This window comes from Schistocerca serialis, chromosome 9, assembly GCF_023864345.2.
Source record: "Schistocerca serialis cubense isolate TAMUIC-IGC-003099 chromosome 9, iqSchSeri2.2, whole genome shotgun sequence".
Classification (NCBI taxonomy): Eukaryota; Metazoa; Arthropoda; class Insecta; order Orthoptera; family Acrididae; genus Schistocerca; species Schistocerca serialis.
In genome coordinates this window covers 202,552,074-202,562,203 of record NC_064646.1, presented here as the reverse complement: position 1 = coordinate 202,562,203, position 10,130 = coordinate 202,552,074, and positions in this window count along the sequence as shown.

The following is a 10,130-nucleotide window of genomic DNA, read 5'->3' as shown; positions in this document are numbered from 1 at the left end:
TAAGTAGGGGGAAGCAATATATTCGATACCTCATCCAGAAACGCACCCTCTCGAAACCTGGCGAGCAAGCTACACCGCGATGCAGAGCGCCTCTCTTGCAGAGTCTGCCACTTGAGTTTGTTAAACATCTCCGTAACGCTATCACGGTTACCAAATAACCCAGTGACGAAACGCGCCGCTCTTCTTTGGATCTTCTCTATCTCCTCCGTCAACCCGACCTGGTACGGATCCCACACTGATGAGCAATACTCAAGTATAGGTCGAACGAGTGTTTTGTAAGCCACCTCCTTTGTTGATGGACTACATTTTCTAAGCACTCTCCCAATGAATCTCAACCTGGTACCCGCCTTACCAACAATTAGTTTTATATGATCATTCCACTTCAAATCGTTCCGTACGCATACTCCCAGATATTTTACAGAAGTAACTGCTACCAGTGTTTGTTCCGCTATCATATAATCATATAATAAGGGATCCTTCTTTCTATGTATTCGCAATACATTACATTTGTCTATGTTAAGGGTCAGTTGCCACTCCCTGCACCAAGTGCCTATCCGCTGCAGATCTTCCTGTATTTCGCTACAATTTTCTAATGCAGCAACTTCTCTGTATACTACAGCATCATCCGCGAAAAGCCGCATGGAACTTCCGACACTATCTACTAAGTCATTTATATATATTGTGAAAAGCAATGGTCCCATAACACTCCCCTGTGGCACGCCAGAGGTTACTTTAACGTCTGTAGACGTCTCTCCATTGATAACAACATGCTGTGTTCTGTTTGCTAAAAACTCTTCAATCCAGCCACACAGCTGGTCTGATATTCCGTAGGCTCTTACTTTGTTTATCAGGCGACAGTGCGGAACTGTATCGAACGCCTTCCGGAAGTCAAGAAAAATAGCATCTACCTGGGAGCCTGTATCTAATATTTTCTGGGTCTCATGAACAAATAAGGCGAGTTGGGTCTCACACGATCGCTGTTTCCGGAATCCATGTTGATTCCTACATAGTAGATTCTGGGTTTCCAGAAATGACATGATACGCGAGCAAAAAACATGTTCTAAAATTCTACAAGAGATCGACGTAAGAGATATAGGTCTATAGTTTTGCGCATCTGCTCGACGACCCTTCTTGAAGACTGGGACTATCTGTGCTCTTTTCCAATCATTTGGAACCCTCCGTTCCTCTAGAGACTTGCGGTACACGGCTGTTAGAAGGGGGGCAAGTTCTTTCGCGTACTCTGTGTAGAATCGAATTGGTATCCCGTCAGGTCCAGTGGACTTTCCTCTATTGAGTGATTCCAGTTGCTTTTCTATTCCTTGGACACTTATTTCGATGTGCTTCGGGGACTGAAACCGAAGATTTCTATGGTATACCTCGATGATATTGTTACTTTTTCGCGTAATATAGAAGAGCATGTGGAACGACTGAACGAAGTATTTAGTAGGCTAAGAGCGGCAAATCTTACGCTTAATGTCGAGAAATGTCAGTTTGCTCAGACGCAAGTGACTTATCTTGGGCATATTATCAGTCAGGATGTGGTAAGAACGAATCCACGTCTAACGTCGGCTGTGCGTGGTTTTCCAGTACCACATACCACTAAACAAGTTCATGTCGGTTTAGGTAATTACTACAGAAGATATGTAAAGGGGTTCGCGGAAATTGCACATCCATTAACGAGATTGTTAAAGAAAGGTGTTAAGTTTGAATGGACAGCACAGTGTCAGGAGGCATCCGAGAAGCTCAAACAGACACTAACATCAGACCCAGCGTTGATACTTCCTGATTTCGAACAAGAGTTCATACTATCTTGTGATGCTAGTAATATTGCTGTAGGTTGTATTCTTTCTCAAAGGGTTAAGGGATAGGAAAATCCATTGACTTATGCTTCCAGGCAACTGAATAAGGCAGAGAAGAATTATTCAACTACAGAGAAAGAAATGTTAGCAGTGATTTACGGTATCTCGTATTTTCGCCGTTATTTATATGGGCGTAAGTTCAATGTGATTACAGAGCACGTAGCATTGAAGTGGTTGTTGGGGTTGAAAGATCCTTCGAGTCGTTTAACGAGATGGGCACTGAAACTAAGTGAATTTAACTACGAGGTAATTCACAAACCAGGGGTAAACCATACGAATGCAGATGCGCTTAGTAGAAAAATAGCAGCTGTACAAGTTGTGGGCATAAGTGAGAAAGAGTGGATAAAGGAGCAAGCCACTGACAGAGAGTGTCAATTATTCCGAACGCAACTGCAGTTTGAAATGCAGGATGGGTTGCTTTGCAGGAAGACGAAGTGCCGACTACGCGTCGTAGTACCGGAGTCGCTGAGGGAAGAAGTGTTGAAACAAGCGCACGACCATGTATTGTCGGGTCATTGTGGTAAAACAACGTCTGATAGACGGGTAGCTGAAAGGTTTTGGTGGAAGACACGTCGCAATGATGTAGAGCAGTATGTGCAAAATTGTATACCGTGTGCACAGATAGCAGATTTAAGTCATCAGAAAATTCAGTTACAGAGACTACCTGAAGCGGATCGTCCTTTCGCATTAATCGTATTAAACGCAATCGGTTCATTTAACAAGACCCATGTGGGTAATCGATATGTATCAACAATATTAGATCGTTTTTCCCGATACCTGGTAATGATAGCTATTCCAGATCAGAAGGCAAGTACTGTTGCGCAAGCCTCAGTAAATAACTGGTTGCTGAAGTATGGTGCGCCTGATACTATAATTGCAGATCAGGGTAGTAACTTTATGTCGGAGCTGATGAAGCATTTATGCCGTTTATTGAAAGTTAAGAAATTGCGGACAAGCCCATTTCATCCTCAGTCGAATGGACGAACAGAACGGGCTCATAGGACGTTAGTTAACATGATTAGTCATTACGTAAATTCAGAACACACGGATTGGGAGGTGTATTTAAATCTGTTGACAAGCGCATACAACGCGAAAGTTCATACAGGAACGGGGTTCTCTCCGTATGAGGTAATTTATGGTCGGAAAATGCCATCACCATTTGATGTGCTCAAACCTCAGGTAGGTTCACAGGATGAGTCAGTGAAGAATTTCCCCAAGAAATTGAGAGAGATTTGACAAAGGGTACAGCGAGCTAATACTAAAGCTTTGGAGAAACAAGAGAGTATTGGGCAAAGAACAAGTAAACTGCCGCAGTACACAATTGGTCAATGGGTATTGTTGGCTAATCCTTATGTTCCGAAGGGTAAAACAAAGAAGTTTTTGACGAAATATTCTGGACAGTGCCAGGTAAATGAAATAGTGTCTCCAGTGAACGTAAAGTTGCAGTTACCAACCAAGTCGTCAGTAGTTCATTTGAGAAGGATTAAGCCGTTTAAGGGCGCAGTGGATGCGTTACCGCAGATTCCTCCATCAGTAACAAAATGTGTGAGGGTACCGAAGCTAAAAGAACAGCGGAGGAACGTTCCTTACGCACTTAGGTCTAGGGATTAGTAGATTAAGTGTCCTCGGGGAGGAACATGTCGTATTTATTGTTATTGGGTAATAGGGTATGTGGAGTTTTTACTTGTCATTTGTGTGTTTTAGACGTGGTATGGAAGGAAGCGATTGACATGGCTTCCTTTTCCTTCAGGTGCTGTGCCAGGATGTGAGCCGGGAAACTTTTCGTCAGTCTGGTACTGCTACACTGTTGCAGAGGAGAGGTGGTGCAGGTGCAACCACTAGATAAGGGAATTTTGCTTGCAAGACAATTAGATGTGGTATTGTCAAGCTGCAGGTGGACAATTGTGTTCACATATAATATATGGGGAGTGAGGAAAGATGTACGGACACTACAGGATAGGTTAACGGCGTTACAGGCGGCCACGGAGAAGGAGGGGTTGTTTCAAGACATACGGAACGAGTATCAGGAATTGAAGCTCTCATACGAAAAGCTGAGAAGGCACCTGCAACAAGTAACGGAAGTGGTCCCGCAAAAGCTCGTTCGCAGGAAACGAGGGTGGTTGGATGCTGTGGGAAAATTGCTGAAAACAGTGTTTGGAACCGTGGACGAGGATATAAGGAGCTTTAATAGTACGGTGGGGTAGGTGCAGGAGTTGACGGAGGAGACAAAGTCTTAAGTGGATTGGCACATGTATAGGTAACATGGAGCAGGGGATATTGAATGTCACTAGAACAGTGCGGGAGTTGACGTCAAACCTGGAACGGTATGCAGCAAATACCAGGAAAGTGTTGAATGGGGATGTGGTGTCACCGCCAGACACCACACTTGCTAGGTGGTAGCCTTTAAATCGGCCGCTGTCCGTTAGTATACGTCGGACCTGCGTGTCGCCACTGTCAGTGATTGCAGACCGAGCGCCGCCACAGGGCAGGTCTAGAGAGACGTTCTGGCACTCGCCCCAGTTGTACAGCCGACTTTGATAGCGATGCTACACTGACAAATACGCTCTCATTTGCCGAGACGATAGTTAGCATAGCCTTCAGCTACGTCATTTGCTACGACCTAGCAAGGCGCCATTACCAGTTTATATATACTTTTGTATGATCAAGAGCGATTTTCTCCAATTATGGATTAAAGTTAAGTATTACAAGATTTTCGTACTTTATTGCAATTCTCAAGACATTGTCCTGTTCCAGACCTCACGCCAGTCTGCGTGCTTTGCACGCGTGCATTTCGGCCTCCTCTAGCAAAACGGTGTTGGCTCTTCTGCCAACACTTCAGGGGATATAGAGACTATACAGGCGAGATTGAGCCGAATAGACGGGAAAATACAAGTAGCAGCTCTATTGAGGGCATTAGCAGACAGGGTGGATGATGCGAGTGTCGAATTGGAAGCGTTGTATGAAGCTATGCATCACGCAGTGCATGGGCAATTGAGTGCCACTTTGTTAGGTCCAGATCAGATGCTGAAGGCGTTGCTGAAAGCGCAGAAATAATTCTTGGAAGGAGTGCGTCATGTCGTGCCTCCGGCGAAGCGGAATTTACCGTTATTCAATCGCATGTCTAAAGTGAGAGTAATTACGGATCAGGTGAGTATACACGTAGAAGTGCAAATACCAGTGATGGGTATCAATTCGCGGTACCAGTATCCAATTAGATGGGGTGCACTTGGGAAGTGGGTGCAAGTGCAAACTCGGGAAGTGTTGTTAGTGTCAAGACAGAGGAGTGCTCATGTGGTAATGTCTACGGAAGGTTTGACAGACTGTTTCAGGGGAAGTGTTTTTATTTTTCCAGCAAAGGAGGTGGCAACCCACAATCCTTTGTGTGAGATGCAGTTGTTCTTGGGGAATATGGGAACCTTAGAATGCGAAAAGAAGGTGTTACTTCCGAGACTGAAATTTCAGAAAGTTGGGGAACATTGGATTTACTCTGTGTTCGAACTAGAGACCGTAGTTGCCACTTGTTGGCCGGCTGGAGTGGCCGTGCGGTTCTGGGCGCTACAGTCTGGAACCGAGCGACCGCTACGGTCGCAGGTTCGAATCCTGCCTCGGGCATGGATGTGTGTGATGTCCTTAGGTTAGTTAGGTTTAATTCGTTCTAAGTTCTAGGCGACTGATGGCCTCAGAAGTTAAGTCGCATAGTGCTCAGAGCCATTTGAACCATTTTGCCACTTGTTACAGAAATGTTAGAGTGACAGATATATCAAAGCTTGAATTGCAGGGCAGTGGGTTATTGAAATGACACTGGATGTGAAATAGTGGGGAAGCATTTTCACCTACCAGCTACTTTCACGGGTACAACAATGATTAACGTGACACAGCCTATCTTGTATTGTCGAGAGAAACCACCACACATATTGCCTCGCCAGAACCTAACGTTTATTAACGAGTCCTTGGATCCCACATTGCTACAATCTTTAGATAACCTTATTATCTCATAAAAAGAGCAGATCTCAGTTAATCAGCTACTGCAGCACTTGCAGCAATATCAGGAGAAACGTAAGCAAAACACAATTATATTTGGTGTGTAAACGACTAGCACAATCTTAGTTCTAGTGTTTATTTGTGCAACTTACTTTTGTATACGGAAAAAGATGTCTCGTTCTGAAATAGCAACTGTACATCAAATAACTATGGGATGGATCGGGAATAGTGGAACGTAATATAAATAAATGATAAGATTGGAATCAGTATTAAGTGTAAATAGGTTATTAGCGGATAAGAAAAGTTTGACAGTGTTACAGAAGTAGTTGCAAGATACCTGTAGAGTATAAGGAGGTTTGGCGAGCACAACCAGTAAGTCCAGAATTGTAAAATTCGAGACGAATTTTCTTAAAGGAGGGGGATGTGTAATGTCACGGAATAGTGAAGAGTTGGAAACGTGGAATATTGGCAAAGTTTCGTTGCCTATGCCGAGAGCCAGAGGCCGTAGGTTAGCCAAGAGGTAAGAGGACTGCACATGTGTCGGATTGTGTCGTCACGCAGGTGCAATGGCCGGGTTACACACAACAGGCGAGAGAGAATTGCTTAGCACGCGGGTTAGTGTTAGACCGTTAGGCGGAGACTTTCGTAGAGTGTAAGACAGAGGTATAGCGTCGGCTGTACTGCATTTCACAACTTCGTGCAAGTCTGTCGTAACAACACGTAACTCTGTCGCAAGAACACCTAAGGGGCGAGTACGACGGATAAGTCAGCAATATAAGTGGAACGAATGCGTTCATTACAAACGAGCATGACGTCAGGACGTCGCTCGTGCTTCCTTTTAATACGCCAGCTTTGATAGCAGCAGGGCACTCGCAGTTAGACTTGCAGTTAGCTGTGTACTGGGTCGCTGCGTAGCGCTCAGCTCAGTGATAGACATGTTAATCTTTATTAAGGAGATGTTGCAGTAAGGGTGGCCCATCCAGCAGCAGACGTGAGGGGACAGTACCAGCTCTGGTCCTCTCTGCTGCCGCTGTCAATCAATAAACCCAGGATTAGCAGACATCGCGGCAGACTCGCTCGCCGCCAATGCTGACCACATCGGTAAGCCATTGTCGAGATCATGTGGGGCCTAGGCCCTGTGCATCCGCCGTCACAACCGGGTGAGCTGACGACGCTGGGGAACGCTGGGGGACTGCGGCCCGTTCCACCCGTCCACTGTGGGCGAGCCACCAGGAGGAGCAGGGAAGAAGACGGGGTGGGATGGAGTACACTCTGCACTACGAGAACGCCTCTTGTGATGACAGCTCCAGGACTCCAACCCGGAGCCTCCTGCTGTCCGCCGCCGAGCCGGCCGGCCAGTCTAGCGCCGCCAGCCACGAGCTGCCAAAGTAAGGGCATTCCGCGCTACATCACAGCACGCGGCGCTGCGCAAGCAAGACGTGCGGCCCGGAGCTGGTGTCATCGCTCTGAGTCAGCGAGGATGGTCGTTGATATCACCAAGCTCAGCCAGCCTGTGTTATGCGGGCCACGTTGTACTCGGCAGGAATAAAGATGTTATGAATTAATAATGTTTCTTTGGCGTTACTGACGCGTCCACAGTCATTTCCTAGCATCCTGACAACTGGAGAGGTCACCGCTCGGCTTCCAGTCCACCTTAGGCGACCGGGACTACCCGGTAAGTAAGTGAGTTTAGTCTATTTCGTTTCTATGGGAGCCTACTCAAGGTGATATCATTCGATTTACATAGAAATTTAATTTAATTTAGAACTTATTTTTGGGACTGGTACTTGGCTACGCCAGTCGGAATCAGAGACGAAAGTTATGTAAGTTACTATACTCCACATCCTCCTGCAATATTTAATGCTCCGTGAGATCCCAGAAAATAATATGAGTGAATTTAAGAAACTTTTATAAGAGAATTTAATTCAGTATCCTTACGTATCTTTGAGAGTTGCGTCTGACATACTTTCGTTTACCTAGAGCCCCCTTTTATTGGCAGTATGTTACGATTTGGTTGCCATATAAGTTCACTGATAGAGATACTAAGTGAACGATATAAATTTTGTAGAGAAATTTTTGGAATTGTAGAGATTTTTCTTTGTGTTTTGTGTTTACACACGTGTGAGTGATTCTTGACATACAATAAGATTCAAAGAGAGTACTAGTGACTCAATTTAATACTCCTGTTGAACTCATTAGGTCAATCCAAAGCTAATTATGCCTGATGAGTTGTTTGATGTAGGAAATTCTAAAACTTTAGAGAGATTTCATTTTGATTTGGGTTTGGCAAGAATAACGGACATAAGCGACTATATTGGTGTGCATTTGTGTTTCCATTTGATTTGAGATTATATGTAGTCACTGAGGAGAGATAAACGAGATGAGATCAAAGGAAATTTGCTTAAATTACTGACCACTTTTTCTTTGCATATGTTTGTGATACACATGGTAGCTTGGATTAGTTGCATGCATATGTATGTGATGTACGATGTTTGATGATGATATTTTCAAACTCATACCCGTTCTCCTAATATGGACTGCAGTGTGACAATAGATAGTCGTGTTGAGACCATGCTGATACATTGTTACCTTGGCTTCTACTCACTGTGAAGTCAGATACTGATAGTGTGCGAATTTCGCATTTTCTTACTTTGAAAGAATAAAAATAGATACAAATTTAGAACAAATCCATTTTTCATCGGTATTGCAGTTCATCCACCCTACAGAATAATAATGTTGTCCAGTTATTGCCATTACAATTGATATTTCTTGATGCTGTTTAAATAATCTAGGAGAGAATTCTACGGCAAGTTAAAAAAAGAAAGTGTTACCTGCTCGCATAGAGTATGGTTTGTGTCATAGTCACTCAGCCTTTCGCTTGCTTTAGCCATTACTACGTTTTGTTATAGTAGTTCTGAGGGTTCGCATTGACCAAGACTGTAAATAAATTATCTGTCTTATTAAGTGAACTGTTGAAAGACGAGTTGATAACAATAGGACAAAATGCGCATAAATATTATGGACAAACCTCTGAATGTGTAAAGATTCGGTGGTCTATGAACAGATAAACGAAAATTAAGATACAGGGGTAACCTTCCTGTAATGTTATGGGATGGTCCGTATGTTGAACACCAGTATTGACCTGCAACGTGTGGTGTAAGACTCCGAGTACAATTCTTCTTAGAGTCAGAGACTGGATGGATGTCTTCATTACACAAATCGACGAGTGGGATTAGTAACAGCAGCTCGATGTCCTGCTCCATGGTGGTGGTCAGGTGTGCTACAGGATTTCATGGTGCTGTTGCCACTGCTCCTCGTGACAGAGCAGAGGTCACTGTAGGGCTTGACGAGCCTGCAGTGGCTGCTGTTGGCTCAGACATGTGAGAGGTCGCTGCAGATTCTGGCAAGTGAGAGGCTGCTGCCAGTCTGGACATGGTGGAGGTCAGCGAATAAAGGAGAAGTACTATAAGCTTCAAAAAGGTAAGATATGGTGCTGAACAAAGGCATGGACCTGAAATACATGCATTTATTTTTACTTTCCTTCTGCAAGGTGGAGGTGGATGACAGTCTCAATTGCAGTTGACGCCTTCCACTGATTGCGATTGCGACCGCGTCTGTCTTGTATCCCCTGACATCATGATCATGTGACAGAATGCAGTGTTGTCATTGGTTCCTGCCAATCTTTCGCCCATGATGCCAAAATTTCGACCACCGTCCTATGGCGGAATTGACAACTAGGCCAGTACAGGGCTGTGGAAGAGGACAGGCCGCTGCAGACCTGTCTGTAGGGAGAACCATTATTAGCTCAGTACGTAACTACTGTTGGTGTAGCGCCCAGCACAAAATATGTGGCACATTGGAATAATATTAAATACCTGCTGGACTGGTGACTGTCGCCGCTTGCACGATGGAAGAGGCATGTGGACTAGCCATTTCAAAGAAGGTGGTTGGCAATTTGAGGGCAGAAACTGTCTGTATGAAATGCGAAATGCATCTTTACCCCATCCTTGTGCACTGACATTAGTTGATGAAAAGTATTGTTTTTACACTCCTCCTTTATCTCATATTTCCAACCATCAGGTATGATGCTAAGGTCACAGTCCTTGGCTGTACCTTTACACGTAATGGAGTTATTAAACTCCTGTCTGCTCAATTCCCACGTCTCATAAATCGTACACATTGTGCATACACTCACATACAGTACCCTCCTCACCATCAGATTAATGCGAACTGAGGTTTTCCCAGCAGTTCACAAGTTAAGGAGGGGAGGTGGCTGTGGGACAGTCCAGA